The following is a 24,026-nucleotide window of genomic DNA, read 5'->3' as shown; positions in this document are numbered from 1 at the left end:
CAGGCGGATGAGTCTGCTCCAGAGGGGAGCCTTGGCCGCCGAATTTCTGCTGGCTCTGCAGGGGAGGAACCAGTACATCCGGCTGAGGACCCTGCAGAAGCCAGTCCAGGGCAATCCCCCTCGCAGACAGTGGCCCTCCTCACAGAACTCAATTTCAAATCGGATTTCCATACGGAGATTCTGCAGAGGATGGACGCCAGTCTACTACGGGTGGCTGAGGCCCTGGAGCAAAATGCTGCGGCCAATGTGACCATTGGTCAGGCCCTGGCGGAAAATACCAGGGCCAACATCCGCATCGCCAATGCCCTGGAGCAGGTCGTTCGCCAGCACATGGTGGAGCCGACCTCCCTTCCTGCCGGAACATCAGGATCCTCCACCTATGGCACAACATCAGCCAATCCTCCAAATGTGCCTAGCCCTGTGCCTAGTCCAGAGGCCACAACATCTGCCTCTGGACAGGCAAGCCCGATGACATCCCGGACCCGGTCTGGCGCCCTCCCTCCCCCAGCCAAACGGGTGAAAAAACGGTGAAAGCGATGGCGACTTTTCCCACGCTCCTTCTGTGCTTGGCTCATATTCCTTTCTGGTCAAAACTTCCCTCTCCTTTCTTGTGAATTGTTTTTAATTTTGTGTTCTACATTTCATAAATCTTTTATGTTGGCCCAATTATTGTAACTTTGGGAATGAACCCTGCAAAAAAACTTTGCCAAAAATTGTTTTTTTTTGGATTTTTTGTTTGAGCAATAAAAAAATAATAAAAAACTGACATTGTATTCTCACATTATTGTCAAAATGGATTACATTTAATCCTGGGCCAAAAGGCACAAACTGGCAAGAACCACATTTTACATGCCCCCCAAAAAAAGGGCTCTTTAAGGAACGTTTCAAATTTAACATAACGATGCAAATTCAACAGGCCAAAAGAAAAATGTAAAAACCAAAAAAACATGATGACATTATTGTTACAATAGGCCCTAACCAACAAATTGAGCCCAAAAGAAACTACCACAAATGTACGTAAATTGATTGTGTAATCATCACATTAGCAGCTATGATTTCCACCTGCGTACGCTTTTGTGCTAACACAAAAAACTACTTTCAAAACACATACCAAGCCGGTTTTCAATCCACCACTAATTGCTGTTCAGACCACCCGCGATTAATCGCAGCAACATCGAGGAGTGCCGGGATGGAGGAGAAGGCCATCGCCAATGTGGTCGAGTAATCCAGACCCTAAGCTGTGCGAGCATTTTGAAGGGAAAGAGGATCATCCAGTGACGTATGAGTCGGTCCGTACACATTTTACGCTCGCATCTGCTAATGTATGTACGCCCCAAAAACGCCTCGCCACGCCTGCGTTTTTCCATCTCCACCCCCGTCAACACCCAAAAACGCCCTGTTCTGTCAATCACATTTGACATGTCACTTCCTGTACGCTATTTGACGAACGAGACCAAAAAAACTCGCAATCTGCCGTACGCACATGCGCAGTGTTACACCGACTCAGGCATGGTTAGTCAACATCGGAACGCAACGACCGTACTGCTGTTTGCGAGTGGCTCTGAATGAGGGCCCTAGTTTTATTTTCAAATCTGCTTCTGTGATCGCTCCTGCTACCACCCCGGGTCCACAAACAACCCAGAACATAACATGGGGAATGTACCAAAATGGTTATTGCAACTGAATTCATTCAGATACACAAAGTGCAAAGTGTGGCTTACAAATAAACTTTTTTTTTAACTATGCAAAATGTAATAACATTTGTTTACTAGATTCATTTAATATCCCATTTATAGTTACTGCAAAGATTGACAAAGTGGCTGCTATTGATTATTCTCTGACTGGACCCCCGCCAGTGACTGGGGATTGTGTGGATGTGCAGCTAAAGGTGAGGTCAGGTCTCCCGATCACTCTTCCACGACTGTGCATAAATAAAATCTAAAATTGCAAACAAATTCTAAGTATACTGAAAGTCACAATGGAGTTGTATAATATAAACATGGAAATGTGTTCTCTTTTGCAATGTTTGACTTAAGCAAAAGATAAGAATATATTTTTTGTATGTGCTTCCTGCAGGTGCGTGTACCTGTGATGATTTATACATGCCTATGACAGTGTTTGACCAGCTAGATTTATGAGAAAATGTGTGTATGACTGGGTATGATGTGCCTATATATATATGATATATAATTATGTATGATACAGGATCACAAGTCATAGATCTACTTATTAGAGGTCAGTTACAAACTGGAGACACAGGACACATGCCTACAAGTGTCCGAAAGTCAACAGTAACCATGTCGATGTTCATAATGTCAACACCACAATGTCATAATTAGAATGACGAAATGGTTCAAACTGTTGACAAGCGCAATGACGACATCCTCAGATTATCGACATGTTCTCATTTGTTGACATCTGAACTGTGGCCATGTGAATTGTTGATAGTGTGAAAATGCCGGTGGTTAGCGCTAGGCGCTGCCGGGAAGGTTATGGTTAGACTGTGGGGGGAGATTAGGGTTTGACTGTAGGGGTGGAGGTTATGGTTAGGCACTATAGGGAGGGTTAGGGTTTGGGGTAAGGTTTAGGATAATAAATAGTGGAGAAAATACTCACCAGAACGCCACGACATCAATGCCGGAACCTGTCCTCGTGTGACCACCAGCACTTGGAAGATGATGCTGGAGCTGTTGCAGCCACCCGGACAAGGTAAGATACCGCTAGACCATCAGGTACCATTTGTCGACAGTTCATCATGTTGACATATCACCCGTGTGGACACGGGTGGATGAATGTCAACATGGTCACTGTGGACATGCTGAGCATGTCCACAATCTCATTACGACATAATAACTGACAATCCATTGTACCCAACCCACCATTTTGAGGACAATAAATTGCATAAATAGACAGGGCTCCTATTATACTGTATATGGTACAACCAACGGATCTGCTGTGCTGTGTCTGCCTGACAGATGCAGGACACTTGTGCACATCATTTGTCTTTGAATTCCACCTTCAAAATCAGAGTGATTGAGCACAATTGATGCACAGGTGACATTAGGAATTTGGCATGTGTATTCACAGACAAGTACATTATGTGTAATGGCACCTATTTAGATCTTTTGCTCTTCACAAAGTGATGTTCTTGGTGGCTTCTGATTTATTATAGCATGGGCAGGGGGAGATAACTCAGAATATTTGCATCTTGTATGAAATCTGAAATTCCATAAAGGATGCAAAGTCTCAAGTAATATGCCCAGTATGCAACTGATGCTAACAATACTTATTGATTACATAATGTATAGCAGTAACTGATCACACTTTGAAAGTTCCTCCTTTATTTTAGCCCACAAAGGGGAAACTTGTAAAGAATGGAGGTGGTATTGCTGAATACTTGATGCCCAGTAGCAACATATTAATTTAATTCACCTGTTTTTTTTTTTTTTAAATGTATTGTATTGTAATGTACTTCGCAATTATAGCTTACTAACTGAAGTTCCGGGCGTTGCCCGGGTATAAATCTTCAAGTTATTAAGTTTTATTATGTGATGTCATCCAAATCCATCCAGTAGAAGGCCCAGTACAGGCTCCCTGGGTCAAAGTTCTTCCCAGCGCACTCCGCCGTGAGGTCTGACCGGGACCCCAACCACTCCATTAGGCATCGCAGATCAATTGCCACCCTCTGTGAAGTTTTCAACCAGATCCATCCAGTGGAAGGCCCAGAATAGGCTTCCTGGGTCAAAGTTCTGTCCAGCATCCCTGGGTCATAGTTCTTCCCAGTGTACGCCAACGGGAGGTCCGACCGACACCTCAAGCCCTAGTATGTCTTCTGGGATCCAATTTTACAACTCTGCGAAGTTTTAATCCAAATCCATCCAGTGGAAGGCTCAGAACAGGCTCCCTGGGTCAAGGTTCTACCCAGCGTACATTAACGGGAGGTCCGACCAGAACCCTAACCCCCCTAGAACCTTGCAAGGCTCCAAGTGGACCACCCCGCATTGGCTTCATACCAATCAGTGAAGGGGTTTCCGAATACATAACCGGACAGAGAGACAACAAACAAACAAACAAACAAACAGACCCATTAAAAAAACATCAGAAAAAATTAAAAAACAAAAAATAAGGAGCATTTTGCTCCTGGAACAAACCATGTTGCGGTGCAAAGGCATTTTTTTTCTTGGCATGCTGGGAAAACCTGCAGTACAACATGGTTTTGTCATGATGCAAATTTTTGAATTGTTCCTAAATATTAATCAAGCAAAAGTTTCACTTTATATTAACCTATATTACTATTATTATTATTGTCATTTTTTTCCATGTCTCTTTTTTGGGGGCTTTTTTTGGGCTGATACCCATTGATGTTTACATATGTGTTGGGTACAGTATAGGTATATACATAAATATTTGTTTTAAGTTTATACATAGAAAAACATATACCAGAAGTTAGAGGTGTGCACCGGCCACTTTTCGTGTTTTGTGTTTTGGATCTGGATCTTTCTTCGTGTTTTGAATCTGGATTGGTTTTGCCAAAACCACCCTTTGGTGTTTTGGGTTCTGGGTTTTGTTAAAAAAGCATAAAAACAGCTAAAATCACAGAATTTGTGGTTTTTCTGCTCCTATGCTATTATTAACCTCAATAACCTTAATTTCCACTCATTTCCAGTCTATTCTGAACACCTCACAATAGTGTTTTTATGTCCAAAAGGTTGCACCGAGGTAGCTGGATGACTATGCTAAGCGACACGAGTGGCCGGCATAAACACGTGGCCCATCTAGGAGTGACACTGCAGTGGCAGACAGGATGGCAGTTAGAAAAACTAGGCCCCAAACTGTACATAATGCAAAGAAAAAAAAGAGGTGCAAGAATGGAATTGTCCTTGGGCCCTCCAACCCACCCTTATGTTGTATAAACAGGACATGCACCCTTTAACAAACCAATCATTTCAGCGCCAGGGTCTGCCACACGACTGTGGCTGAAATGATTGGTTCGTTTGGGCCCCCACAAAACAAGCTGGCAATTAATCTGTCCCTGCACAAACTGGCTCTATGGAGGCAAGATGTCGTCCTCATCCTCCTCATCCACCGATTCCTCACCCTCTTCAGTGTTGTGTACATCCTCATCCTCACAGAGTATTAATTCTTCCCCGCTGGAATCCACCACCACAGGTCCCTCTGTACATTCTGGAGGCTGGTCTCCCTGGAAGAGTTGATAATTCATTTTTATGAACATCATCTTCTCCACATTTTGTGGAAGCAACCTCCTACGCCTTTCGCTGACAAGGTTCCCGGCTGCACTAAACACTCTTTCGGAGTACACACTGGAGGGGGGCAACTCAGGTAAAATAGAGCCAGTTTGTACTGGGGCCTCCAAATTGCCTCTTTTTCCTGCCAGTACAGGTACGGACTGTCTGACATGCCTACTTGGATGCTGTCACCGATGTAATCCTTTAACAGACAGACGCATGCTTGTTGCTGCTGCTTTGAGGATGCAGGTGCGACTACAGCCCACACAATTCACAAAGACAGAAAAAAAAAGAAGAATTTTTTTATTGTTTGTGGAGCGCACTTTGAGGGTTACACCACCCTTTAACAGACAGACGCACGCTTGTCGCTGCTGCTTTAAGGATGCAGGTGCGGCTACAGCCCACACATTTCACAAAGAGAAAAAAAAAGGAGAATTTTTTTATTGTTTGTGGAGCGCACTTTGAGGGTTACACCACCCTTTAACAGACAGACGCACACTTGTCGCTGCTGCTTTGAGGATGCAGGTGGAATCTAGACGGGAATTGGAACCGGGGACACACTACCTCCATCAATTGTCTAAATCCCACTGCACTAATGGCGGATACTGGACGCACGTCTAACACCAACATAGCAGTCAAGGCCTCAGTTATACGTTTGCTTCAGGATGACTGCTGTCGTACTTCATCCTCATCGCTAGGGACTGTTGGAGGGTCAATTGTTTAGTAAAAGTAGTGGTGTTCCTACTTCCTCTCTGGGATGATGAACAACTCCCAGCAGCAGCAACAACACTAGGAGGAAGTGGTTCTTGATCTTTCCCTATTTTATTTTTATCGGAGAAAGTTTGGTCCTCCATTTATGTTATATTGATATATACGTGCGGCTAAGGCGTACACAAACACAGAAAATATTTTTTTATTTTTGCTGGAGAGTAGTGCACTTTGTGGGTTACACCACCCTTTAAGAAATGAGCCAGCCGGCTCTTTACTTATGGGACACAGGCGCACGCTTGGCGCTGCTCCTTTGTTGATGCACGTGCAGCCACAGTGCACACAATTCACAAACACAGAAAATATTTTTTTATTTTGTTTGGAGTGTACTTTGGGGGTTACAGCACCCTTTAACGGTCAAGCCAGCCGGCCCTTTACTTATGACACAGGCGCACGCTTGGCACTACTTTGTTGATGCACGTGCGGCTACTGCGCGCACAATTCACAAACACAGAAAATATGTTTTTATTTGGTTTGGAGTGTACTTTGGGGGTTACAGCACCCTTTAACGGTCAAGCCAGCCGGCCCTTTACTTATGACACAGGCGCACGCTTGGCACTACTTTGTTGATGCACGTGCGGCTACTGCGCACACAATTCACAAACACAGAAAATATTTTTTTATTTGGTTTGGAGTGTACTTTGGGGGTTACAGCACCCTTTAACGGTCAAGCCAGCCGGCCCTTTACTTATGACACAGGCACACGCTTGGCACTACTTTGTTGATGCACGTCCGGCTACTGCGCACACAATTCACAAACACAGAAAAAATATATATTTTTTTAGCACTTGGGGGGAGCACCCCTGACGGACAGAGCACCCCCTGGACAACACTACAGCACCCCTTTAGGACTGGGACACTGCACAGGACTTTGGAGCGGACCCAGCCCCTATGGACAACTGACTGCACAACACAGTCCAGCCAGCGCCTATGGACTTTGAAGTAGTGGACACAGCCCCTATGGAGAACAGCAGCACAGCGCAGCACAGCACAGCACAACACTACTCTGCACTACACTACACTACACAGCCCAGCCAGCCCTAACTCCCACCCTCCCTCTTCACTGTCCACAGCCGAGTGAGAAAATGGCGCCGACGCGGGTACCTTATATAGGATCCAAAACCCGCGAGACCCGGAAGGCGGGATGATGACGTTTTGCCTCAATTTCAGATCCGAGTCAGGCGGGAAAAGTCGAGCCTGACTCGGATCGACCTCGGATCGGGGGGGCTCGGGGGGGTTCGGATTTCAGAAATCCGAACCCGCTCACCCCTACCAGAAGTATGTAACTATAATTAATTATGTACTGGGCTCACAAAGATGTAATTTATCCCTGTGACATTGATCAGTAATATTTCTCCACTGTGTTCCTACAGGGGGAATTTTTTGAACTCTCTCATCACACTCCTCCTCCATTCTCACCGCCCGTCCTGTCCTTACCTGCGGACCACAACCTCATGATTTACTTTGGAGTCTCTGATTACTGGGAAACTGGTCTTCAATGTCACTGACAATATGGTATGCATAAATGCAAACTAAATATGCTGTATAACAATGGGAGTACATGGGGGTGTGAGCGGGGATTATGGCTTTAGTGTACTTTTGTACATTGAGAAGCAGATGGAGCCACATACCTACCTGTATTGTCTGTAAGCAATAGCCAATTGTTAATGCTAAGTAGAATTTTCTCACTTCACATACAGCATATGAAATAGCAAAAGGTCTTAGCGGTAGATGCCTAGGGCCTGATGTAGAGTTGAACATGGGTACATTTTATTAAGTAAATACACACTGCCATAACGCACAAGAAAAATGTGTAAGTGTAAATCCCTATGCAGACTCAGACACACAGAGAGGTACAGTAGTAAGGGGAAGGGAAGATGCATTTCAATGTACGGCAAATACAGTTAGAGTGTGTCTAATTCTTCCCGTCTAGGTAAACATTGATATACAGGCAGTTATGCATATCTATTGTGGATGCTCCACCCCTGGTGCAAGTTATGTGCTGCTAATGCTGATGATCTTCAGCTTGGATCTTACTGGTATATTTAAAAAAAATAATAATAAAAAGAATTTGTTTAAAAAACAACGTGACCTTTCTCAAAATATTACCAACACTAGCACTCATAGGTTAGGCGGGAAAAAGTATTTTCAGTGGGTGGTCCCAAAAATCTGTTGCTAGCACTAGGCTATGAGACAAGCTGGGCTGGTGACACTAACACCAGTCACCGTCGTCATCTTTATTATAATATAAAAGCAAAAAAATAGATCTTAAAATGCCATAAAAATGAAAGTAACAAACAATCCAATTGTCCGCGACGATCTAGCGATTGTGAGTCATCACGTCAACAGCCGCATTTCACGGCAGCCCGAACTAGCAGAAAAGTGTTCGCAGCCTCATAAGGCTCTGAGCAAAATTGTGCCAATTTGAGCTCGGAACAGGCCGCGAGGGGTGCGAGTTCAGGTGCCAAGGCCTGCATTTTAACACCGTGGCAACGGCAACTCGCACCCTTCGCGGACAGTTGAGTTGACCCCATAAACATTAGCTTAATAATTTAATAAATAAACCAAAATGATTAGCAATGTGAAAACAAATAATGAATGGTCAAATCCGATTTAAATGTGTGGGGTTTCAATCTGGATGCGCAAAAGCTGCCTGTAGGACCTCCTAGTTCTTAAATGGAAATAATGAATGGTGCTGATAAATATGCTATTTAAAATTGTTTTATATAACAGAAAAACTGATCCATGCAGTTCTGTTATTATTAGAGGCAACCTTACTGAGATACAGACAAGCAATCAGGGGCACTCTGGGTCTAATTCAGACCCGCTCGTGAGCGCTGAGCGCTCGCAAGCGGGTCGATGTTAGCCCAGTGCGCATGCACACGATGGAGGGAGCTCCATCGTGTGCATGCGCGAGACCCGAAAAGCACTCCCAAAAGCACTCCAGGGCTTGCGGCAACGAGACCCTACCACAAGGGTCTCGTCGCAAGCCCGATGGTCGCAATGGTCTTGACCATCGCGACCATCTTTTTGGCCGCTCGCATAGCTGTGGGTGGTCACCCACAGCTATGCGAGCGGCCAGGAGGCCGCTCCAATATTAGGAAGGACGGTCCTGATTCAGAGCGAGCGGCTCTGAATCAGGGGCACTCTGTTTCAGCTAACATCTGACAGGCTCAGCACTTACCACCAGTAATACCAGCAACCAAGGCCGGCTCCAAACGTCGGAGCACCCTGTGCTGGCCCTTGAGTAGGCGCCGGCACAGGGTGCTCCGACCTTTGGGGGCACGGCCTAATTACCATAGGCCACGCCCCTACATTACGTTATTTGGAGACATTACTGCATGGCAACCCACCAAATAACGTCAGGCTGGGGGTAAAGCCCAGCACTCCGTCACTGGCTGGGCTTCCCCCAGCCCTCTCCTGTCAGTAAATGGTTGATGCGCGCGGCATCCATTCACACTCTGGGGGTCCGGCACCACCGCACAGCTGCAGCGGTGGGGGTCCCCAACCTCCCGATTTGATCACTCGTGGGCCACTTCGGCCCGCTGGTGGAACAGCGGGACAGTACTGTCCCGCTGAAATCAGGATGCTGGGGAGGGGTGCACCCTCTAGGGGTGGCGCCCCTGTGTGACCGCACTGGTCGAACACCCCTAGAGCCGGCCCTGCCAGCAACTCAGGCTGTCTTCCACTCATAGCATGCAGCTCTCAGTCCCTGCTCAGGCCAGTTCCTCGTCTCATCTAGGAGGTGGAGCCTCTCTGAATCTGGCTGGGAGGGTGGGAAGGAGAGGAGTTAGCAGCAGGGTCGGGACTCAGAGCCAGGCTGGCTGCACAGTGTAACACAGGGCATGTCAGACAGTCCTGCTGCTGTGGCCAGACGAGAGATCAGGTAAACAGCAGCAGCTGATAATTAATTCATGATCCACAGCCAGCATGTGAATGAAGGATCAAGAGACAGCGCCCTCTAGAGGCTGATGTTCTAGGCAGCGGCCTAAATCTGCCTAATGGCAGCACCGGCCCTCACTTGTTCGTAGTTTGACTCTTAGGCCAGTATAGTTAAGCAGGGAAGCAGCTGGGTCCTTTCACACGGCCCGGGCACGGCACGGTTGCCGCATAACAGCCGGAAATATCTACTGAGAAGGATGGCTGCCATGCCGTGCCCGTGCCATCCCTGCACGCCAGTGGTGTATAGGAAACCATGTTTCCTTACATACACACCGGCCGGCTTGTGCAGCAGCTGCTGCTGCGCATGCCCAGTAGATAAGTGAAAAAATAAAAAAACATTAAAAGCGGTCAAAGTCGCTGCTTGTGAAAGGCACTGAGTACCTGAAAATCACCCTCTGGCTTCTGCCTGTTTCTTGGCTGGACGGCCAAAACCGGCAGGTGTGAAACCGGCCTTAGGTTTTAACTGGCCGGCAAAAGCCGGACGTTTTTTTTTCAGGGACTCAGTGCCTTTCACATGCAATGGCTTTGAGATGTTTTTAATGTTTTGGAGTTTTTTTTCTTCATCTATTGGGCATGTGCAGCTGCAGCAGTACAAGCCGGTCGGCGTGTGTGACAGGAAACATTGTATCCTATACTCCACTGACTTGCAGTGACGGCACGGTCACGGCACGGCAGCCCTCCTTTTCAGTAGATATTCCCGGCTGTAACACGGCGACCGTGCCGTGCCCATGCCCTCTGAAAGGACCCACCAGTTTCTTTGTTTAATAAAATTTTACACCCAGCAAAAACTGGATGTTTTTTTGACGACCGGTCAAAACCAGCAGGTGTGATGGTGTTACCCATAGCAACCAATCAGATTATGTCTATCATTCTCTAGGATGCAGTAAAGAATTTATAGAATTGATAACTGATTGGTAGCTATGGACAACACAACCACTTTCCATTTTTAAAAGCTTTATTAAATCTCTTTCCTTACAGTTAAATGAATGCTTCATTTAGATTCTGAAACCACCAGCCCCTAATCTTCAAAATTGAACCAAAACTCCTTGGTTACAATTGGACAAGTACGACGTTTGAGTCTTACTGGGTACACTACACAATGTGTGTACCCAGCGTTGGCACAAAGCAATGTTATGGAACAATATATCGTGCGCCATACATACTACACTACCCGGTGTACGATGGGGTGTTCCATGCAGCATTTAGCAGCATGGTGTTGTTCCTGCCATTGTCCCATCTGCTGTATAGCACAGCAGATGGGATGATGCAATGAATGACCACCATGCACACGCAATAGAGCGTACACACTTTACGATCTGCACGATTTACAGTATATTATTCAGATCCACATTTGAGTGATATATCGTAAGATGGTGTGTATCCAGCTTTACGATTGCTCAACAATAAAAGGTTGACATTTCAGAAGGTTGACACCAGAAGGTTGACTGGTTCTGAATGTCAATAATAAAAAAGTTGACATGGTCATTAGGTCGAGCATCATTCTGTAGACATGTGTTTCAGGGTTAAATGATCGACACAGTCAAAAGGCCGATACTAACATGTCTACACATATTTTTTTCATAATTTTTAGGGTTAGAGTGGGGGTTAGTTTTAGGTTTAAGATTAGGGTTAGGTTTAGGGTTAGGCTAAAAAAAAGTGTTGAAATTTTAAATGTTGACTGTGTAGACAATTTAACCTTGTTGACCTAAATACATGTCTACAAAGTGATGGTCAACCTAATGACCATGTTCTACAAAGTGATGGTCAACCTTTTTACTGACGACATTCAAAACCAGTTGACCTTCTGGTATCAAACTTCTGGATGTCGACCTTTATATTGTCTTTTATACAGTACCAGATCCTTTCTTGTAGGCAATACCTCACAATCCTTCTTGAGAACACATGAAGCAGAGTAAAAAAAAAAAAAACGTGAAGCAGAGTAACTGAAAGAAGGAAGTGTAGACCGTTTCCCTATGCTCTCTCAGGCCACAACCATACATTGAGAAACTCTGATTGTTTTTGTACTTTCAAAAGACTCTAATAAAGTTGATGATTCATCTATCTATCTATCTATCTATCTATCTATCTATCTATCTATCTATCTATCTATCTATCTATCTATCTATCATAGCTTTCTACAAACAGCCTGTTTTGCCCTTGTTGACAAAGTTAAGTAAACATAAAATGATCTTAACTGGAACTGCAGTATTGCAACAAAGACGGGGTGTTATATAAAAAGCACAGACAACAACCGTGTGATAACCAAACAGACAAAACAGAAATTACAATAAAAATATAAAGCATGTGTACAGCTTGATTGCCCGATGAAAAAGATGCCATGTAAGTGGGGCTTACTTTGATCCTTGAAAACAGGAGAGTATCTCCTGTACTGAGAATGGTACTTTATAGATCAAAACTTCATTATGACACTTCCGCTATGCAAAACTAAACTCTCCATAAAATTAACCTTGTAATATAGAACCGTTAAAGGTAGTGTCAGGATTTAATATATAAATGGTCAATAAGGGATGCAATTGGCAAATAAGGGATGACCCAAAAATAAATAGATACTCAATAATCAAATGATTTATTAGTTAGATCCATGGCATCATAATACAACTGACTATTGTCATGGATAAACAAAATTTTAAAATAACAAAATCGTTTTAACTATTGTAGACAAGATGAATAATTAAAATGAAATTAATTTAAAAACAGTATTTAATATCTATTTTTAACTAAATGGAAAATGTGTAAATGTACAGAGGTTTATGTTGTATATGAATACAAGTATAGGTATTACATATAAGTATTTTTTTTGCAAGTGTGCACAGGGCCTGATTCAGAGGTGCTCGCAAAAAGGGAGCGCTCGCTCTGAATCAGGGCTGGCGCTGGTTTTTTTAGTTGCGGCCTCTTGGCCACTCGCATAGCTGTGGGTTACCACCCACAGCTTATGCGAGCGGCCAGGATGATGGTCGCGATGGTCAAGACCATCGGGCTTGCGACGAGACCCTTGTCGTAGGGTCTCGTGACTGCGAGCCCCAGAGAGCTTCTGGCTCTAAGAGAGCCGGAAGCTCTCCCACTGACATCACTGGTGATGTCAGTGGGGCCGCCCACAAACGGCAGGCGTTCGCATGGGAACGCCTCCGTTTGTGAAGCCACCCCCCGCCACGCCTACAAAACGGGGCGAGCTGTCGATCAACATCGACAGCCGCCCCTTTTGTAGTGAGCCACGGAGCGAGTGCTTTTTGCGCTCACTCTGGGGCTCGCGCACGCGCAGTGCGCACGCCTCGCATGCACATTGTGCCACAATCGACCCGCTTGCGAGCGCTATGCGCTTGCGAGCGCGTCCGAATCAGGCCCACTGTTCATTGAGTTTCTTAAATATATTAAAAATCTACTGTATATCTGCACATTCATGTCACCATAGATTCCTAAGGATTTCAACATTAGACTGAACACCTCCTCATTCGGGACACTAATACCTCAGGTAGGGGGCAAGGCTGGGCCTATCAGCTTTGTTTAAGATATTTGTCTTCAAAAATGTAATGTTATTCTCAGTCGTTGTTATGTTTTAACAGTTATCAAAGATGTACCCCAATATGCTGATGAAACTGCAGATTTCATCTACCTCAGCTCCATCGTTGGACATAAAACCAGGAAATGTATCTATCTCACCAAAAATGGACATTCAAGCATATGTCATCCTACCCAATGCCTCTCTAGCTTCTGTTTTCCTTCTGAACCTGGTAAGTTACATTTATATAAAAATATATTTTCTGTTGATCATAAAAAAAATATATAATTTTCTTAAGAGTAATAAATATTTGGTCGCCATTTAATAATTGATATACAAGCAAGTTAGATGTCTAATGCTGGCCATACACTAGTACAATGCAGTACTATACGATTCATCGTACGGTTTCCCTTGAATTCCCCGGCAGCTCCCCGACAGTCCCGGCCACACGATTTGGTGCTTTTTTCACACACGATCTGTGAACGATTACGATAGATAATATGGGCTGCACATCGGATCATACGATACAGTTTGAGTGGCGGGAGCGCGCATCAGATTGCATCCTACCTAAATGCTACACGAATTCGACACAATTCATCATACGAGTCTAAATCGGGCAATCGGCCCGAAATCTCGCTAGTGTATGGCCAGCATTAGGTTCAGTGTATATTTTTATGTGACAAGATGAGAATAAAATATTCCTTTGTAAAATTGGGTGGGATGGGATTCCAGACTAAAGTTGGGGCAAGGATAGTTATTAGATTGAAGGATAGGGTGCAGGAAAGAGTGTATGACCGCACATGGGTAGTGTGAATGTGAGGAAAGGGGGCCCTATAATTTACCCTGAATGCAACTAATAAATTAAGATTGCTTTCTTTTGCAATAAATATCACAGAGCAGTGCGTACTCAGAAAAGCAGAACGGGGTCCAGCAGAGTGGATGACCCCACATTACCGTGGTCCCACTCATTGCTAGGTTCCTTAGCAGCTGTCTATTAAAGTCACAGGTATGCCACTGTACAAGACATAGGACCACCATGGGTTTTTGGGATGTGAGACTGGGGTAGGGTGTGCGTGTGTGTGATTACTGGGTATCTCTGTATATACTGTTCAGCAGATTAAGGAAGCCTGGATACTTTGAGACCCCCTCTTGGCGCATCTGACAAGACAACCAACAGTTTCCTCTTTACTTGTGTTATTTAACTTTTGAACATATATATACTGTACTATAAACACTATGTATACATTTTTATGTAATTTCTTAGTAGTGTTTTTTACTTTTCGTATACTCTCTAGACCACCAGCGCTCTGGCAAAAGTGGCTGTGAGCTCAGGCCGAATTGTAGGTCACCTGGAACTTAGCAGGTAAAGATGGGCTCTTTGATGTTATAAATGTTATAAGGTTTACTAGGTACATACATATATTAAACTGTGATCATCAGTTTTCTTCCCAAATTATCTTTTACTTGAACGATCAGTACACACACATAACAGTCAATGAGTGGGATGTACTAAACAGAAAATGTGGTAAAACTGCATTTTCAGGGGGATTTACCGCATTTCTCATATGTACTAAGCATATGTACGGTGCTTCGTTCTGGTAGGTAACGGTGGGTTCTTATCAGGAGAGCTGTCCTTTGCCATTTTAATCACATTTCTAAGTACAAACCACGGTAATCAACAGTGGTATGTACCCAAAAAGAGGCAGGATATACCATATTGCAGATGTGATGCTTAGTACATCCCGCCCTATATCTGACGAATTTGGCATAGTGAGAATGCACAAATTGCTTAATTATGATTGTTCAATGTGGTCAAACACTAAGCAATATAACTATTTCAAATCTAGACAATCAACATTTGCAAACTTGACTGATCGTATTTCTAAATTCTATTTTAAATTATGATCTTTCAGTTAAGATATTTAACGTATTTGTATAAAACATGTCTACATTCTGCATAAAAATATTTGTATTTGTGAGCAACTGATATAATTTTTGGTTAAATATTTTATTACATTTAAAACTAATGCTGGGCATACACTATACAAATATGGGGGCGATCTGCCTGATATCTGCGGATCACCCCGATAATTGCAGTGTGTGGGCGGGCGACCGCTGGTAAAATATATTGATCGGTCGGGCATGCCGGATCGTCCTGCATGGCTGTCTGATGCAATATTTTTGTTAATTAAATGTTGGCGGCATCGGGCAGTGTATGTCCAGCCACGGCCGACAGACAGACATTTCCCCTGTACCTTCCCAGGGAAAGAACGGGGAAATGTCTCCTCCCCGAGGGCAGATATCTCACAGTGTATGCCTCCGATATCTGCAGGGTGACAGGCATTTTATCTGGCAGTATATGCCCAGCATAAGAGTTAACCACAACAGTGTTTTCAAGGCGTTTATCTTTTAAAAACGATGATGGCACTTCTGTTAACATTCCAGCTGAACATTAAATAAGGGGACATAAAGAGAAAACACAGGCAGGGCTTCCAGTACACATTCCACTGATCATGTGTGAACCAGCTAAGCTGGGACACGTGTGCGTGTAAAAAACCTTAACTGCTGCCATGCCAGTAGGGAAATCTGTATTAGTAGATATCCCATGGAAACTGATTTTATATTGCAGGGACAGAAAATGCATCTTGTTGCTGCTCTACTTCCTTCACAAGAGCAAACCACAAAAAAATAAAATAGATTTCTATAGCTACTTGAGCTAGTGAAGAAGACTCTAAGGGCCTGATTCAGACCCACTCGCGAGCGGCTGTCCGCTCGCAAGTGGGTCGATGTTGTGCACTGAGCATGCGCACGATGGCGGGAGCTCCGTCGTGCGCATGCGCCAGACACGACGAGCGAAGGACTTTCCTTCGCTCGTTGTGTCTGATCAAAGGGGGCGTGCTGTCGAAGTTGATTGACAGCACACCCCCTTTGGTGGGCGTGCCGGGGGCGTGCCTCCCTGACAGGGGCGTTCCCAAGGGAACGCCTACCGTCAGAAGCCGGCCCACTGACATCACTAGTGATGTCAGTGGGAGTGATTTTGGCTCTGATAGAGCCAAAATCACTCCGGGCCTTGCGGTTGAAAAACTCAACCGCAGGCTCCAGCTCGCAATGGCGATGGTCGCGATGGTCAAGACCATCGCGGCCATCAAACTGCACGCTCGTATAGGCTGTGGGTGGTGACCCACAGCTATACGAGCGTCCAGGAGGACGCTCCATAATTATGGAGGGCGGCCCTCATTCAGAGCGTGCGCTCTGCTCAGAGCGTACGGCTCTGAATGAGGGCCTAAAACTCACAATTGGAACTACAAAACCGGAAGCATTATTTTATAAATAGGTAGCAGGCATTGGATCACACTGTATTGTGTTTGAGCCAGTGAACCTGCTGCCTAAATGGTTGCTGCCTGTATTTCTGTGCACGCACTCAGCGCAAAAGTTTGTAGATTGTATAGTAAATATGGGACTGATATGTCAATAGGCACTTTTTCTAGTGTAGAGGATTATTTTTTAGTGATAAAAAATATTTTACCGTTAAGGAAGCCGAGCTATACTTAGCTGATTCTGCAGGACTGGGCCAGAGAGCGATAGGTTAACTTGCAAAGTGCTGATGGTGATATCAGAAATATGCCTACATGGAGAAATTGCTTTAATGGGTCAGAAGCTCCTATGCCCGCCTGGCAACAGGCTTCATGTACGAGAAAATGTGTAAATGTCCAATTGCTATTACTGGCCTTAGTGTAGACATCAATCTTTTTGCTGCTTCTAGGGTACAGATGGATCTCAAACACTCTGATGTGGGACCTTTCTCTGTGAGTACTCAAAATAAAAAAAGAAAGATGACTGATGTAATGAGCTGAATAAATAATCTCAACTAAATTATAATCTTACAGCAAACCGTCTGCTATGTAAATTATTATTGTTATGTAGTAAAGGAACAACCAGTGAAAAAGCAGTAAGTGACTACAGGGGTTGGCAGCCACGCTGGGAAGTGAACTTCGATGACAGCTGCAAAGCTAAATACAGTGCTAAAAACAGGCACAGCCATCATTACACAATTAAGTTCCCTAAACGACAGAGAGCAGCGGTGCCCCCTCCCCGTCCTTCTCTCTAACTCCTGCCCTGGAATATACAGTAGCATGTATATGTGTTACCAATTTGTAAAATATATATATATATAACCCTCGTGTTTTGGTTTGGATTTGGATTCATCTTCGTGTTTTGGCTTTACAAAATCACCCTCACGTGTTTTGGCTTCAGATTTTTTTTAGTGATCTATATAAATCATCTATATAGAGTAAATACATTTTAAAAATCGCATTAAATTACCCTAAATTATGAGGCATATTTACAAAAAATAGTTGCAGGATTTTCCCCATTTTCAGGAGGATATCCACAAATATTACAGATCCCAGGAATGTATGAGTGGGGGACCCCAGCAGATATCGGATATATGTTCTGGTATCGACAGTTTGCGTTCTCAGCCCCCATTTCTATGGAGGCTTCTAAAACCCATGCTGTCCGTATTGCATGTTTTGCATTTGGGCCCAGCAGCTAACGTCATCTCCAGGTGACATAAGCACTGTGGCCTATGGGCTACAGATCACAAAATGTACCGGGAGAAGGCAATGACCACTCGCACCTGCGTGAGATGATGACTGCATATACGCAATATTACGGCTGGGTCCCTGAACCCTGAAATAAGTGAACACATTAGCAATCATTTTACTTTTATACATTGCAGGGACAGGCTTCTATCAGAGCTCCTGTCCCTGGATGGGAATTTTGTTAAATTTGGGTGATAATTGCTTATTGCCATGGTAAGCAGTGATGATAAATTATACATATTGGGACAGATTCCATTACATAATAATAAATATGCCGCTATGTTTGTTAGTAATGGAGTGTCAATTTGAGACATTGGTAACATTTGTCAGTTCTTATTGCATTTTAGGTGGCATTTTTAAATGCGGCTGTGAACTATTATATCTCTCATGTGCTGCTCCCCCAAGTTAATGGTAAGTAACGGATGTCCTGGAGATTTACTGTATTTCCTCTTGTAGAATTGGATGTACATCTGTTTTATTTGTGTGAAATACGCATTTTCTTACTGCACATGCATATAACAAACGGGTATCCAGTCTAAATGCTGACATGGACATAGTGTCAACAATCAAAATGTCGACATTCACAAAAGTCGACATGGTTAAAATGTTGCCATGTTCACTGTGTCGACATTAAAAATGTCAACAGCAGAATGACAACATTACATTTTTGTGTTATTGTTAGGTTTAGGGTTAATAGTTAGGCTAAAATATACAAAAAACTGCATGTCGACATTCAAGTGTCGACATATAACTTGTTGACCTAGCGCTCATGTCGACATTCTGACTAGAACCTGTTGACATTCTGGTGTCAACATTCTGAATGCCAATTTTTCATACTACATCCCAAAATGTACGTGTATATCCATATGCAACTTTTGAATCATATTTACAATAAGTGCGTGTTCATTTCACTGCTACTGAAGTAGACCTGGATGTATGAGCTGATACACCAGTCAGGAGGACTATCGTTTGCCAGTACTGGACATCTGGTGGATGGAGACGCAATGATAATGATGATGATCAGCTAGCTACTTCTGACTGGCTGATTGTTAATTGACATTTGTATGTATAGTACATACTTACCTAATTGTATAATCTCCTCTCCGGGAGAAGCCCCATTGTGTACAGGTAGTGTAATGTGACATGTTTGCAGGCCTGGCGGATATTGCTACTGTTTTTGAGTTTTACGCATCATGACACATATGCAGGTAAGTATGTATTTTCATGCATGCATATTTTTCTACATACTGTATGTTTGGGGCAGAAGTAAATGGGAATTGTCTGCCCTGGAGTAATAAGAGACTAGATAGTGTTTATTAAAGTCTCTCTTAACCACTACAGAAACGCTTACTAAGAGGCTTATTGGGGGTGACTCCATATCTCTTTGTACTCAGCTTATGTTTGCCTTCTCCATCAAAGATACTGATTCTTTATAGGATACTTAGGATACTTACAAACATTCACAAACTTTGATAACCTGTTCTATTAAGCACTTTGATGTTTATAACATAGATGAATTGCATGATTGGCTTTGTTTCACATTGGCTACATTGGAATTGATTTGTCTCATGTGGCCTATAAGTGACTATACAACTCTTTGGAGATGGATTTAGCATCTCTGGACTTTCCCTGGTCCATTCTCCACTGTTATTTTCTTGGACAACTGTCCCCTTTGTTGGCACCTGCCAGCTTCTAGGAATTTAATACAAATTCTGATATGTTTTTGATAAACCTATTCTTCCTAGTGACTGCAGGCGGTTACCTGGATTATGAAAATATTTATTACCGCCAAGTAATAGAGAATACTGAACCTTTTGTTTTTCCAGACATCCTGAACAAAGGTTACCCACTGCCACTGTTGGATCATTTGCAGCTCACAGATGTTGTCCTAGACCCCCGTGAGGTTTGTTTGTTCAAGTAGAAAACTATTTACTCATAAGTTATCACACAGGTTCATTTCCAGTGACCTTTATTGGCAAATAATATGGTTCTCTGTGTGAAGAAACCCTATATTTAACCTGTTTTCTCCAATTAATTTCACAAGTAATGATATCCTAATTTACACAGCAGTTTAGCTACTTTTATTTTGACCATAGAACCAATTGAGACTCCATACAAAATGTGAAATGTGAGTAATGGTGGGTACACACTGGGCGATATTACTGAGCGACTGCACGATTACGACATTGTAATCGTGCAATCGCTCAGTAATCGTGCACAAATCGTGCACTTGTATGTTGGAAACGACCAGCGATGCGCACTCCCGCTGGTCGTTTCCGACATTGTCCATCGCCTGAACATGCAGCACAATCTGACGACCTCGTCAGGTTGCTGCATGTTGGGGAATGGGGGAGAGAGCCCAGCGCTGAACGATATCGTTAATGATATCGTTCAGCGGCTGTGCTCAATGTCATGAACGACATTGAGCACAGCCTGCCGGGGACACACTACACGATTTAGCTCAGGGAGCATATCGTGTAGTGTGTACGTACCATAAAATGTGTGTAAAATTTCTCATATAAAACAAAACAAGCAATAGATATACATTTAAAAAAAAATTAAAAACTGACACACCAGCACCGCAAGAGCTATGTTTTGTGCAGATTGTTTGTTATACTAAGATAAAAGTAACAATGTAGAAGTGACAGAAGAAAACTCATCATTCCTGTTATTTTTCTAAAACAGGAGAGACAATTCCACTGCAGTGTCACATAGATGATTGTCTGCTGCAATTTATATTTGTGCACACACACACATAAATGTACACATATACATGAAGTGTCGGTCTATGTGCACGAAGGAACAATGCACATAGCACCATGAATGCAATGATAGAGGCTATGAAATAGTGCTGTTGGGGTGTGGACAGCCACTATGGAGGCCTGGACAGTCGCTAGGTAGGTCTGGCCACTCACTAGAGGATCTGGTACAGGGATGGAAGATCTACAGTGTCTTGACAAACAGTCAATAGATCGACACCGAATGGTCGACAAGCAATAGTTAGACACGGTCAAAAGGTCGACAGGGCCAAATAGTCGACATGGACAAAGGTCAGCAGGGTTAAATGGTCAACAGGAGTTTTCATCATTTTTAGGGTTAGGCACTTGGCAGAGGATAGTTAGGGTTAGACACCAGGGGGGGATAGGGTTAGGCACAAGGGGGAAAGTTATTGTAAGACACTAGGGGGGGTATAGGGTTAGGGTGAGAATTAGGGTTAAAATAGCAAAACAATAATAATTTTGCAACCTTTTTGTATCAACCATTTGTGTGTCGACCATTTGACACTGTCAACCTTAGTCCATGTCGACCTTTTCACTATCGACTATTTGACTGTGTCAACTTTTTGACCCTATCTACCTATTGCCTTTCGACCATTTGGTGTCGACCTATTGACTGTCTAACTAAATACTATAGATCTTTCTATCCACACCTAGAGGATCCATCATTGAGAGGATACTCCTTGTTCTGTTAAATAAATATACAGTAAATAAATTACTGAGCATGTGCTTACCTAGATTAGAGTGAATGTCATTTATATATTTATTCCTCTCTCTCTTTATATCTGTCTTTCCTCTCGCTCCTCTTTCTGTTTTTATTTACTCCTCAACTTCTGGGAGCCTTCCTGCCCCCTGGCCCAGTCCATACCTGACTACAGTGCATAATTTGGGTCCGGGTCCTTGGGTAAGGGGTGGTGTCCTTAGACAATGCGTCCCACAAGGGAATTTCCCAGTAGCCCTGTATGTAGGTTTGTGTGTAACATTATATACCACTAAACATGCATGTGTTCATTGCTTTTATAATCTATATCTTCCTGGCAATTACTTGAACAAAGATTCTAAGACCAGAAGCAAAAAAAAAAAAACATACACAGTGCCAATTATGAGCTTCATCTCATTGCAGAATTACCTTCACTTTGGGGCAAATATCCATTATGGAAAAAAAGAAGAAAGCAACTGGATTACAGAATTACAATGATATGATTAGACAAAGAATGAGGGATTATTTCATGTATCCTGTGTGACTGAAAACTGCCGTTACTGTAGGTGGAAATACTGTTCCTCCCTTTCAGCATTTGTCTCATTTCTTATATATGGTACAGATGTTGTGGAATTATCAGTGCCTTAAACTCAGTTTTCAATCTTTAATAAAACTAAAATGTAAAATAAATGACATTGTGTGTTGTACAGGTTTATTCACAACAAAATATTGAGCATTTTAGGGGATTGGGGCTAAAACTGTTTTGAGCTTTTTAAAGTGTTTTTGTATTAGCTCTGTGCAAATTTTATTATATCAGTAAAAATCTTACTGTAACCAACATATTTGTACACTTTGCTTATTGTACTATCCACTCCTCCCCATCTTCTTTTGGTCTCTTCACATGCAATACCAACATTCATTCATCCCTTCCCTTACATTACACATCTATTTACTGTACATCCATGGGACACATTATTATCCTCCTTACACATCTATTTACCAGCATGGGACACAGAATTACTCTTATAACACAACTATCTACATCTGTTTAATTCACTATTGTTGGGCATCAGTTTGTGTGCAAGTAGTGTTTAGTTGTGCCTTTCTGTATTTTTGCAAAGTACCCTATGCAGATATAACTTCTGCTTAACCAAATAACAGCGCGTACCTTTTCAAAATGTTATATTTGTGTACCCAAGTTCCTAGTCTTGTTCTCCTGAATTGTCCATCTTGTATTTGTTATGTACCCCTCGTCTCTGAGATGAAGAAAGTAGGAGCAAAGGAAGGGGGGGGTGTACGGAGCTAGCCTAGCGGGCAGGCAATTGATTCATTGGCTTGCTTTCACAAACAAGTGAAAGCAAGCGCTGCGGATGGCACGTGACATCAGCGCTGACACAACAGGCAGCTTGACTGAACCCAACCGGACACAGGGCAGATATTGTGGGGGCCGGGGAGTGAGGAGACAGTGTGCAGCTTTACAAGTGTTGCGGCCGTCACGCAAACTTTACACTGGGACATTAGTAGAACACTGTATGTCATTATGGGCGGCAAGCGGCACCCTTCCAGTGGCCGGCGCCTCTAGGCAGCTGCCTAAAGCTGTCTAATGGTGGTGCCGGCCCTGTCTGACCCTAATACTTACCATCACGATGCCGTCGGTCTTGATTCTGGCACCGATATTCTGAGAGCTGGCATCCCAACCACCGGGATGTCAGCTACATCCCCCCTGAAATATACTATTAACATCAAAAGGCTGACAAAACAGGCTAGTCACATAACTAATCAGTGGCAAACGCAGGATTTCTAGAGGGGGTTTTCCAAATGCTTGATTTTACAGTGAGTGTGGCCAGTCCATGAAGAGGGCATAATTAGCACTTTTCCAAATTTAATATGTTACATACAAGTATATTGTGTTGCATGATTCCAGCATATACAGTACCAGCGATCACAGTAAGCCATTAGATGCGACAGTAGGTCCATTAAGTCTGAGCAGAATGTTTTTTTTATCAGATGTGAGCACCATTCCTGAGCATTGGAGCAAGTTCGGGAGTCTGAGGGAGCAGCAGAAGAACTTAGCACTGCCCTGGACATATATGTACATATCAGTCTCCTTATGTACTGGATAGTGTATTATTATACAGTATTAATTATTAACCCTATTGATGGTCTATAGCAGTGCACCCCTAACAGGGCATGTTTTCCAAATCTCCTAGTTGGTGCACAGGTATATTTATTACTGGCTGATACATTTTAAAAAAGAGCCACATGTGGTGCTAATCATTTCATTTGTGATACTGAGAAGAACATGCAGCACTAGTAACATTCTATTATATTACTATTGCTATTGTGGTCATGGTGTGTGCTGGGGAGGGGGGTTTCCAGGCAGATGGAAACCCCCCCTGCGTTTGCCTATGACTAATTATATCTACCTAGCAGCTCTATCCTAGGGAATAAATATCACATGCAGATGTAAAATAT

This window comes from Taudactylus pleione, unplaced genomic scaffold, assembly GCF_031769625.1.
Source record: "Taudactylus pleione unplaced genomic scaffold, aTauple2 ptg000256l, whole genome shotgun sequence".
NCBI classification, from domain to species: Eukaryota; Metazoa; Chordata; class Amphibia; order Anura; family Myobatrachidae; genus Taudactylus; species Taudactylus pleione.
This window is presented reverse-complemented; position numbering follows the sequence as displayed.